Below are 12,429 nucleotides of genomic sequence, written 5' to 3' on the forward strand. Positions count from 1 at the left end.
TCTATAGGGTCTTACAGAGCACCCATTGCTTACCAGGGGTTGCATTTATTGGCACTGTCAGTTGCTTACTTCTTCTTAGATGGCTTTCTTTGACCCAATTCGTCCGTCTCGTATCCCCCCCCCCCCTTCCCCCCTCTTCCCCGTTTCTTCTTTGCACAGGTAGAAAGACAAATAGAATGGTGCTTGCATCCGGAATTGCCTTTTGTTAAATGTATAAGTTGCACTTCCAGGTTCGGCGGCAGTCATCTGTCTCTGTCCTTTGTTGTTTTGATCGTCGCTGGTTTCTCCAGTGCTTGATGGTTTGTTGGTGATGGGGTTGTCGTTTGGCTCTAGTGACATGCGCCCCTAGGCTGCTTTGTAGTGCTTAGAAGTGTGCGTTTCCTCAGTTTACACCAGGCCCCCCACGGAGCGTCTGCCTCTTGCTTTTTGTCCTCAGAGGGCTCCCCGCCCCTTCTCACCTCTCCGTGAGCCCTTTGACCCTCTACCTGCCGCCCACCCCCTCCCCGGCTTCTTTGAACGGTTCACACCTTGGTGCTTTCACACTTGAAGTCACCCCAGCTCGCATTTCCAGAGAGGGCCACGGAGCTCCCTGACACCCCCAAGATGAGGAGGAGGAAGAAAGGGGGGCAGTGGAAGACTTGGAGTGAAAGGGGACACGGATTTATTATTATTATTATTTATTATTATTTATGCATTTTTATTAAGCGCGGACTTTACCCGAAGGTGTCAGAGCGCTTCACATAAGGAAACAGAAATGAAACATAATGAGAAACATTACAAAAGCATACGTTACGTTACATAAGGTAATGGTGACATTTGTGAGCAAACAAAATACATGAGGTAGTAAAAATTGTGTGCAACCAAAAATACATGAGGTAGTAAAGGTAATAGTGACAATTGTGAGCAAACAAATTACATGAGGTAGTAAAAATTGTGAGCAACCAAAAATACATGAGGTAGTAAAAAGTGCACAAGAGAAAAAAGAGACAAGTGTGCAGTTACAAGAGAAAACAAAGTATAATTTGAGGTATAACACTGCAGTAGGTGCTAGGCACTCAGGCACAAGAACAAGCGTAATGTAGGCAAAGGTGGCACTTGTGCAAGTATCAAAGGTAAAAACATGTGAGAGGTAGCAAACCTTGTGTTAGAAGGGCAAAGTGGTGTGAGCATGTTACAAAAGGGCACCAAACACAAGTACAAGGAAAATACTGCAAGAAGGCAGACACTCCAACCCCAGGAATACACTGGGAAGGCACTTCCATGGTCATGGAAAGTAGAAATTATCATTAGTGGGAAGTCTTCCTCCAACTAACAAGAGAACGTGAATTACTTTTGGAGGTGCCTCTGGAGGAGGAGAATTTTGAGGTCCCTTTTGAAGGCCTGGGAGGAGGCGGTGGTCCGGAGCTGAGGCGGCAGGGAGTTCCAGATTCTCACTGCGTTGCCTGAAAAGGATTGGGCCATTGTTCTTTCCTTCTTGAAAGTGGGAGGTTCAAGTAGTAGATTCTCTGCATTGCGTGAAGGTCTAGAGCCTCCAGAGAGTTTCAGTTTATTCGCCAGGTAGCGAGGAGAGGAGGAGTGCAAGGCTTTGTGGGTGATGCACGCGGTCTTGTAGATAGCTCTAGCCTCGAAGGTAAGCCAGCGGAGGGTGGATAACATCGGTGTGATGTGATCGCTTCTTTTGGCCCCATAAATGAAGCGAGCTGCTGAATGGAAAACAGACTTAAGTGGGGACAGGTGAGATTTGGGGAGGCCAGTAAGAAGAGAGTTGCAGTAGTCAAGTCTGGAGAGGACCAGCGATTGCACCAGGGTTATAAGGTCCTGCTCCGGGAAGAAGCGTCGGATTCCCCAAAGAAGGCGCAGTTGGTAACGAGCAGATTTTGCAATAGAGTTGATGTGGGGAGTTAGATTGAGTTTTTTGTCTAGAATGACTCCAAGGGATTTTGCGCTGTCGACAATGATGGGTTTATTGTTTAGTAGATTCATCTGATCCATCCATGCTTGAACCGGGGGAGGAGAGAGTGAGGAGGAGAAAAGGAGGAATTCAGTTTTGGAGGGATTCAGAATCAGTTGATGAGTTGACATCCGGGGAATGAGAGTTAAGGAAGAGGGGGAGATAGAGAGAAGTAAGAGAGAGCCAGTGGGGAAAGAGAATTCCAAGCTGCATTGGTGCCCTTGGGTATGATGTCGCAGGAGAGGTTTTCTGTGTGTCTGGCTGCAAGGGCACACCACTGTCCAGCGAGTACTAGATTTTGACCTCCCCTGGGGCTACACTATTTAAAGTTCGGGCCCCGAAGCGTCTGTCTCGGTGTGACATTGTTAGCGATGCTCAGATCCCATTCTGGGACTGCCAGGACCCCAGGGACCGGAATGAAAAATGTCCGGGCTCTGCGGTTCCCTGGCCTGTGACTGGTGTTCTGCGGATGACACAGTGAGTAGATGAGGACGGCTGCTGGGAGGGCCTGGCGCAGGCGCGCCCTTGGAAGGGTAGAAAATAGCGGGGGCCTGGTGGGGAGGTACACTCCGCACTGCAGGCCACGGGGGTGAAGATTACCAGTAACACTGGCGCTGCATGTCAAACTGTGTCTTCTGAGGTACCCTCTGCACTGCAGGCCCCAGGGGTGGAGTTTACCAGTAACACTGGCGCTGCATGTCAAACTGTAACTGTTTAAAGTATTTTACTGTTGATTTTATTCACTATACCACAAACAGTGGCACAGTTGTGAAAGGCTTTTGCAATGAATATTGAAGTACATGCGAACTGAAGCGAGTTGAAACTATTGATTATTGTGCAATTAAGATAAGGCAGCACTAGAATCATATCCTTCCGGTTACCGCCATAGAAGTAATAAAGAACTGATGGCTGTCTGAAGGTTTCATTTTTAGATTTCGCCTGGCCGAAGGCTGCGCACTTGTGCGCAGCTTTTCGGCGCAGGTGAAATCTTTTGTTTACCATATGTGCTTCAGAAACGTCCCCCGGCTCCCATTGGCTAGCTCCATAAATGGAGGCTAGCCATTGGGAGCCGGATCTGTCCGTCAAGGCCGGACCAGATTCGGGGGCGTTCCCGTGATTTTTTCCCTCTCCACCCACTTCTGATCGTCATCGAGGCAGTGGGTGTGTGTTATTTTATTTTTTTGAGTCGGACTGTTTTCTTCATTTTACAAGTGTTTGTTGTTGGAGTTGGCTGCAAGATTCGAGTTCCCACGAGGCAATCAGGTAAGGAGCATTTTGTTTATAAATGTGTTTTCACTTTGTAAGTTTCCGTATTTTGTCCTGTGCCCGTTCCCGGCCCCCCCCCCTCCCGCTGTCCTGTGCCCATTCCCGCCCCCCCCCCGCCCTTAATCATAGAAAACATATCTTAGCTATGTTATTGTTATTTTTTTAGAAGCGTTATGGTTTTGCTTCTGCACAACGTCATTGCCAATAAAAGCACTTGAGGTTAACTGCTTTGCATACCTGGAAGTTATAGTCTCGCGCTGTTAATGCTTCAAGCAGATTTGGGTACAAGCTGTGCTAATGGCATTGGGAACGGCAGCCGCCCACGCTCTGCACAGCAGAGGGGGCGCGCTCAGGCCTGGCTGCTGTAACTGCGCGCGCCTCTGTGCTTAACTCGCACCTGGGAGTACATCTTTATGACGTATGCATGTGTGCATGTGTGTATGTGCATGTGCGCATGCCTATATCCGACAACATGTTTGTGTTCATGCACGTATGTGTTTGTATCTGCGTGTTTGTGTGTAGGCACGTGTGACGATACTCATGGTTATGTGTGTGTGTGTGTGTGTGGTCGCCTGCTTCCATCGGTGTGCATTTGTGTATGTGTGCGTGCTGAATGTCTGCATGCCCACATCTGACAATATATGTTTGTGTTCATGTATGTGTGTCTGTGTGTGTATGTGTTGGCATCTGCATGTTTATGTTTGTTTGCACGTGTCGTGTGAGGAAGATCTCATGTTTATGTGTGTGCGCGCGCCATCTGCATACATGTGTGTGATGCATTTGCGCACGGCAGCATCTGTCAACACGCTTGTTTTCATACATATGTGTTTGTGCGTGTTTATGTTTGTGTTCACGTGTGAGGATGCTCTCACGTTTAAACATTGGAATCTCACAGAGGTAAGAGCATGTGTATTTGGATTGATTATACTGGCAAGGCAGTGTTCCTGAAAGAAATTGATTCACTTTTTGGAACTTTGATAGGTTACATCATTGGCATCACTGGGTTCCTACGTTCAGTGGGACCCTCTAAGATAGGATGGGTTAATTAAAAAGCAACCGTTCACTGTTTTAGACACTGGGTGTGTTAAAATAGTGTTAGACAAACGTTCACCATCATTGCACGCTCAACATACAGCATGCTTACAAGTAACAGCATTATATTTTCCACAGGTTCTTATTGTATATTGATCTACAGCAGCATGAATCATATCTTGGCATGACACAATAGGGGTCCTATTAGACCTCTAATATTAACACAATAGTTTGGAAAATTGAGGGCTGTGTGGGCTGAGATAGCTGTGTGGGCTGAGAGAGCTGTTGGCAATGTAAATAACAATGCCATTTATTTATAAGTTTAAAAAAAAAAAAGAAATGTCATGAGCAATGCCAATAGCTCTAACTTTTCCAAAGGCGAAACCATTGCATTGTAAATGCTTGTTGCTTTGTTTCTTCCTCTTTCGTATTCCTTGATGCTAAGTTGGTGAGTGAGGGTTCTTTTAAAAAAAAAAGAACTAACCTTTTTCCTTTCTTTCTTCCTCTTTCGTATTCCTTACTGCTTTGCTAGGATAACTCCCTCTTGTGATTATTAGTCCTTCTCCCTTCCACGGGAACACGCAGGATTACCTAAGACTGTGTTTCAAGTTCTTCAGAGTGCTATAAATTGAACCATGGTTGATCGTTGTTTATTGTAATTTGTGCCTTTATTTACTGTACAAGGGTTCACTTTTGCGCTGCGGCCCCACGTGGGGGTATACCTGAGCCACAATGAAGAGTTTGCATTCTGGAGACTGGGCCCCAGTACATTGCCGAGGTTACACCAAGGGTAGCTACACCCCTGCCCACTCAACTGTAAGCACTGCATTTTCTTTTACTTTCGCATTAACAATATTTTGACAACTGTCTACTTCTTTCACATAGATATGCACAGAATCACCGTTACAACTGGAATAGTGACCATCACTCTGCTCTCTACAGAGAGGCCAAAGATTGCATGAACATGTACTCTAAACACCTTTGTGATCCATTGACAGGTATTTGAGAAATTTGCTCTGTCTTCAACCTTCATTCTCGAGCTCACAATTGTGACACGTTATAAACACCTGGAGGCGACTCACTTCAAAATGTGCACTATACAAGAGTAATATGCCACCCGAAAAAAATATAGAAACACACATCCTGGAAATAGGTAACACTCTTAGGGAATGCAAGATTAAGTAAAAGATGCAAAATATAAATGGAAACTAAGGGCCATATGTACCAACACATTTTCCCAAAGACACAGAATGGACAAAGTACTTTGATACCCTCGGCCCTAAATCGCTTACACGTATTACCTTGTAATACATGGTATTCTGTAATTCCCTGTTTAAATGTCAGTCTCTAATTTCTTTATAAGCGGCGACTTGCGATGCACCTCGTCGCAATTACAATAAAAGGCATCAGATCTCGGCTGTTATAAGTAATTACAGTTGAGTTTTGAAGTCACAATGCCTGCTGCCAGAGCCAGCAGCTGAGGTCACAGGCAGGCTAGGTCACAAAGCGTATTTGAAGCAGCTGTTTAAAGCAACGAAAATGTCGCTTTTCTTTCTTTTACTCTATTTTCCTAACTTACAATGAGAAGCAGAGAGAACATATTTATTTTTTGCACTCCTAAGATACAGAAAAGCTCGACTCTTTCTGTATGTTTCAACACATTCCGAGCTACTGTGGGTTTTGGTTCTTACACTGAGTTGTATTGAGCTGTTTCAAATATATGTTTTCAACAAATATCTAACATGTTTTTGATGTGTTTAATTTTGCACTAGAGTTTTTATTTTTACTCTTCATGTTTGCAAACATGCTCGCTGTTTCATATCAAAGAGCTACGCACCTAGGTTTTAAGTAGTTTGGAGGAAAGGTGGTGGTGTGACCATCTATTATATGTTATAAAGTACCCCCGGCATACATGAAAAGGATAATGCAAGTCACCTCGGAGTTCCATAACCTTACAAAGGAACTTCTTCTTTGGAATCGTTCCTCTATATGGTTGTGGAACTCCTCAGTGACTTGCAGTATCTTTATAGTGGACGGCAGGAGGTAGTTTATCCCTTATAACAGTTTTACATTCGTTGTTCAGAAATTGATCAGTGTTTTTAACAATGTGGTTAGCCAGTATGATATAGGGCCTGATAGGGACCCGGATCAATTTGCATTTGTAATTAATACAAGTCTGAGACCCAGAGTGACCGGCCCACTTAAAGCCCAGGCACCAGAAGAGGAGAGAAGATGGTTTTAAAGTTCAATGCCCCCTTTCTCATCTCGGAAGCTGCCACAAAAAAATAAAGGCTAGAGGCTTGCTGCGTGTAGGGGCCCCACTTAAAGCGAGGCCAGAGGACAGAGGTGCCCATTGATAGGATCAGCTTCAGGAAGAACCCAAACAGGAGCGGCTGCAAGTATGGCCTGGCCTGGCCTGAGGCGGTCAAGACAAGACTTCAAGAGGCAGCTGCAGTGCGTCCCGCAGGGGAAGAGAGGCCAGCCCCATTGTCTTGATGTCTTAAATGGGCTGAACTGTTACTCCTGCAGTTCCTGACCACCCCTCAGTTCCCCTACTGTTCCCCAACCAATAACGAAGGGAGCCTGATATTCACATGCTTTTGGACTTAATCAATTCCTGTCAAAAATTCATACATTATTTACAGAAACTGGCTAATTTAAGTGGGTGCAGTAGACTCACCTGCAGCTCTTAAATTGACCACACCACCCAACAATATACTGTCCTGGGAGTGACTTTGAGTGACTCACTACTCCTTTAATTTACGCCTGCACGTCTCTCTAACACGTACGGACTGGGTGGTTCCTTACAACGCTCCCCACTTTAGTTGGTAGATTGGCCATAACTGAACAATGTGATGTTCTCCTGTTGGAGATCACAAATGAAATCTGCAGGGCTTGGCATGTGGCAGAGTTCGGTTCTAAATCATACTGACTTCGTACCATATTCGGCTTTCTCCTCTCATAGGTCCCCATGGTTCTTCTCTCTCTGATGCTCGGGTCTCAGCTGGCTCTGGGAGCCCTGGAGGTCTTTCCCTCATCTCAGGGGAGTCACTGGGCAACTGAAGGGACACAACAGCCTCAAATGGATCATCAAGATTCCTGGATCTTCTACTTAGTCTTCCGCCTCTTCTCCCACATCAGTAACCAACACTTTTCTTAAAACATGAGCTGTTTCATGTTACCCTCTCTCCTTTTCAGGTTGCAGATACCATTGTCTCTTTTATTTCCCCTCTTACCTATGGTTTGCTCTCAAATGATATCCTGACCTTCCATCCCGGATGTCGGTCTCTGCTGGAGAACTGATCCCCTATCTGAAGTAACGAAGTTTTGGTCAGTGTGCAGTTACAAGAGAAAACAAAGTATAATTTGAGGTATAACACTGCAGTAGGTGCTAGGCACTCAGGCACAAGAACAAGCGTAATGTAGGCAAAGGTGGCACTTGTGCAAGTATCAAAGGTAAAAACATGTGAGAGGTAGCAAACCTTGTGTTAGAAGGGCAAAGTGGTGTGAGCATGTTACAAAAGGGCACCAAACACAAGTACAAGGAAAATACTGCAAGAAGGCAGACACTCCAACCCCAGGAATACACTGGGAAGGCACTTCCATGGTCATGGAAAGTAGAAATTATCATTAGTGGGAAGTCTTCCTCCAACTAACAAGAGAACGTGAATTACTTTTGGAGGTGCCTCTGGAGGAGGAGAATTTTGAGGTCCCTTTTGAAGGCCTGGGAGGAGGCGGTGGTCCGGAGCTGAGGCGGCAGGGAGTTCCAGATTCTCACTGCGTTGCCTGAAAAGGATTGGGCCATTGTTCTTTCCTTCTTGAAAGTGGGAGGTTCAAGTAGTAGATTCTCTGCATTGCGTGAAGGTCTAGAGCCTCCAGAGAGTTTCAGTTTATTCGCCAGGTAGCGAGGAGAGGAGGAGTGCAAGGCTTTGTGGGTGATGCACGCGGTCTTGTAGATAGCTCTAGCCTCGAAGGTAAGCCAGCGGAGGGTGGATAACATCGGTGTGATGTGATCGCTTCTTTTGGCCCCATAAATGAAGCGAGCTGCTGAATGGAAAACAGACTTAAGTGGGGACAGGTGAGATTTGGGGAGGCCAGTAAGAAGAGAGTTGCAGTAGTCAAGTCTGGAGAGGACCAGCGATTGCACCAGGGTTATAAGGTCCTGCTCCGGGAAGAAGCGTCGGATTCCCCAAAGAAGGCGCAGTTGGTAACGAGCAGATTTTGCAATAGAGTTGATGTGGGGAGTTAGATTGAGTTTTTTGTCTAGAATGACTCCAAGGGATTTTGCGCTGTCGACAATGATGGGTTTATTGTTTAGTAGATTCATCTGATCCATCCATGCTTGAACCGGGGGAGGAGAGAGTGAGGAGGAGAAAAGGAGGAATTCAGTTTTGGAGGGATTCAGAATCAGTTGATGAGTTGACATCCGGGGAATGAGAGTTAAGGAAGAGGGGGAGATAGAGAGAAGTAAGAGAGAGCCAGTGGGGAAAGAGAATTCCAAGCTGCATTGGTGCCCTTGGGTATGATGTCGCAGGAGAGGTTTTCTGTGTGTCTGGCTGCAAGGGCACACCACTGTCCAGCGAGTACTAGATTTTGACCTCCCCTGGGGCTACACTATTTAAAGTTCGGGCCCCGAAGCGTCTGTCTCGGTGTGACATTGTTAGCGATGCTCAGATCCCATTCTGGGACTGCCAGGACCCCAGGGACCGGAATGAAAAATGTCCGGGCTCTGCGGTTCCCTGGCCTGTGACTGGTGTTCTGCGGATGACACAGTGAGTAGATGAGGACGGCTGCTGGGAGGGCCTGGCGCAGGCGCGCCCTTGGAAGGGTAGAAAATAGCGGGGGCCTGGTGGGGAGGTACACTCCGCACTGCAGGCCACGGGGGTGAAGATTACCAGTAACACTGGCGCTGCATGTCAAACTGTGTCTTCTGAGGTACCCTCTGCACTGCAGGCCCCAGGGGTGGAGTTTACCAGTAACACTGGCGCTGCATGTCAAACTGTAACTGTTTAAAGTATTTTACTGTTGATTTTATTCACTATACCACAAACAGTGGCACAGTTGTGAAAGGCTTTTGCAATGAATATTGAAGTACATGCGAACTGAAGCGAGTTGAAACTATTGATTATTGTGCAATTAAGATAAGGCAGCACTAGAATCATATCCTTCCGGTTACCGCCATAGAAGTAATAAAGAACTGATGGCTGTCTGAAGGTTTCATTTTTAGATTTCGCCTGGCCGAAGGCTGCGCACTTGTGCGCAGCTTTTCGGCGCAGGTGAAATCTTTTGTTTACCATATGTGCTTCAGAAACGTCCCCCGGCTCCCATTGGCTAGCTCCATAAATGGAGGCTAGCCATTGGGAGCCGGATCTGTCCGTCAAGGCCGGACCAGATTCGGGGGCGTTCCCGTGATTTTTTCCCTCTCCACCCACTTCTGATCGTCATCGAGGCAGTGGGTGTGTGTTATTTTATTTTTTTGAGTCGGACTGTTTTCTTCATTTTACAAGTGTTTGTTGTTGGAGTTGGCTGCAAGATTCGAGTTCCCACGAGGCAATCAGGTAAGGAGCATTTTGTTTATAAATGTGTTTTCACTTTGTAAGTTTCCGTATTTTGTCCTGTGCCCGTTCCCGGCCCCCCCCCCTCCCGCTGTCCTGTGCCCATTCCCGCCCCCCCCCCGCCCTTAATCATAGAAAACATATCTTAGCTATGTTATTGTTATTTTTTTAGAAGCGTTATGGTTTTGCTTCTGCACAACGTCATTGCCAATAAAAGCACTTGAGGTTAACTGCTTTGCATACCTGGAAGTTATAGTCTCGCGCTGTTAATGCTTCAAGCAGATTTGGGTACAAGCTGTGCTAATGGCATTGGGAACGGCAGCCGCCCACGCTCTGCACAGCAGAGGGGGCGCGCTCAGGCCTGGCTGCTGTAACTGCGCGCGCCTCTGTGCTTAACTCGCACCTGGGAGTACATCTTTATGACGTATGCATGTGTGCATGTGTGTATGTGCATGTGCGCATGCCTATATCCGACAACATGTTTGTGTTCATGCACGTATGTGTTTGTATCTGCGTGTTTGTGTGTAGGCACGTGTGACGATACTCATGGTTATGTGTGTGTGTGTGTGTGTGGTCGCCTGCTTCCATCGGTGTGCATTTGTGTATGTGTGCGTGCTGAATGTCTGCATGCCCACATCTGACAATATATGTTTGTGTTCATGTATGTGTGTCTGTGTGTGTATGTGTTGGCATCTGCATGTTTATGTTTGTTTGCACGTGTCGTGTGAGGAAGATCTCATGTTTATGTGTGTGCGCGCGCCATCTGCATACATGTGTGTGATGCATTTGCGCACGGCAGCATCTGTCAACACGCTTGTTTTCATACATATGTGTTTGTGCGTGTTTATGTTTGTGTTCACGTGTGAGGATGCTCTCACGTTTAAACATTGGAATCTCACAGAGGTAAGAGCATGTGTATTTGGATTGATTATACTGGCAAGGCAGTGTTCCTGAAAGAAATTGATTCACTTTTTGGAACTTTGATAGGTTACATCATTGGCATCACTGGGTTCCTACGTTCAGTGGGACCCTCTAAGATAGGATGGGTTAATTAAAAAGCAACCGTTCACTGTTTTAGACACTGGGTGTGTTAAAATAGTGTTAGACAAACGTTCACCATCATTGCACGCTCAACATACAGCATGCTTACAAGTAACAGCATTATATTTTCCACAGGTTCTTATTGTATATTGATCTACAGCAGCATGAATCATATCTTGGCATGACACAATAGGGGTCCTATTAGACCTCTAATATTAACACAATAGTTTGGAAAATTGAGGGCTGTGTGGGCTGAGATAGCTGTGTGGGCTGAGAGAGCTGTTGGCAATGTAAATAACAATGCCATTTATTTATAAGTTTAAAAAAAAAAAAGAAATGTCATGAGCAATGCCAATAGCTCTAACTTTTCCAAAGGCGAAACCATTGCATTGTAAATGCTTGTTGCTTTGTTTCTTCCTCTTTCGTATTCCTTGATGCTAAGTTGGTGAGTGAGGGTTCTTTTAAAAAAAAAAGAACTAACCTTTTTCCTTTCTTTCTTCCTCTTTCGTATTCCTTACTGCTTTGCTAGGATAACTCCCTCTTGTGATTATTAGTCCTTCTCCCTTCCACGGGAACACGCAGGATTACCTAAGACTGTGTTTCAAGTTCTTCAGAGTGCTATAAATTGAACCATGGTTGATCGTTGTTTATTGTAATTTGTGCCTTTATTTACTGTACAAGGGTTCACTTTTGCGCTGCGGCCCCACGTGGGGGTATACCTGAGCCACAATGAAGAGTTTGCATTCTGGAGACTGGGCCCCAGTACATTGCCGAGGTTACACCAAGGGTAGCTACACCCCTGCCCACTCAACTGTAAGCACTGCATTTTCTTTTACTTTCGCATTAACAATATTTTGACAACTGTCTACTTCTTTCACATAGATATGCACAGAATCACCGTTACAACTGGAATAGTGACCATCACTCTGCTCTCTACAGAGAGGCCAAAGATTGCATGAACATGTACTCTAAACACCTTTGTGATCCATTGACAGGTATTTGAGAAATTTGCTCTGTCTTCAACCTTCATTCTCGAGCTCACAATTGTGACACGTTATAAACACCTGGAGGCGACTCACTTCAAAATGTGCACTATACAAGAGTAATATGCCACCCGAAAAAAATATAGAAACACACATCCTGGAAATAGGTAACACTCTTAGGGAATGCAAGATTAAGTAAAAGATGCAAAATATAAATGGAAACTAAGGGCCATATGTACCAACACATTTTCCCAAAGACACAGAATGGACAAAGTACTTTGATACCCTCGGCCCTAAATCGCTTACACGTATTACCTTGTAATACATGGTATTCTGTAATTCCCTGTTTAAATGTCAGTCTCTAATTTCTTTATAAGCGGCGACTTGCGATGCACCTCGTCGCAATTACAATAAAAGGCATCAGATCTCGGCTGTTATAAGTAATTACAGTTGAGTTTTGAAGTCACAATGCCTGCTGCCAGAGCCAGCAGCTGAGGTCACAGGCAGGCTAGGTCACAAAGCGTATTTGAAGCAGCTGTTTAAAGCAACGAAAATGTCGCTTTTCTTTCTTTTACTCTATTTTCCTAACTTACAATGAGAA

This window comes from Lissotriton vulgaris, chromosome 7 (genome assembly GCF_964263255.1).
Source record: "Lissotriton vulgaris chromosome 7, aLisVul1.2, whole genome shotgun sequence".
In the NCBI taxonomy this organism is placed as follows: Eukaryota; Metazoa; Chordata; class Amphibia; order Caudata; family Salamandridae; genus Lissotriton; species Lissotriton vulgaris.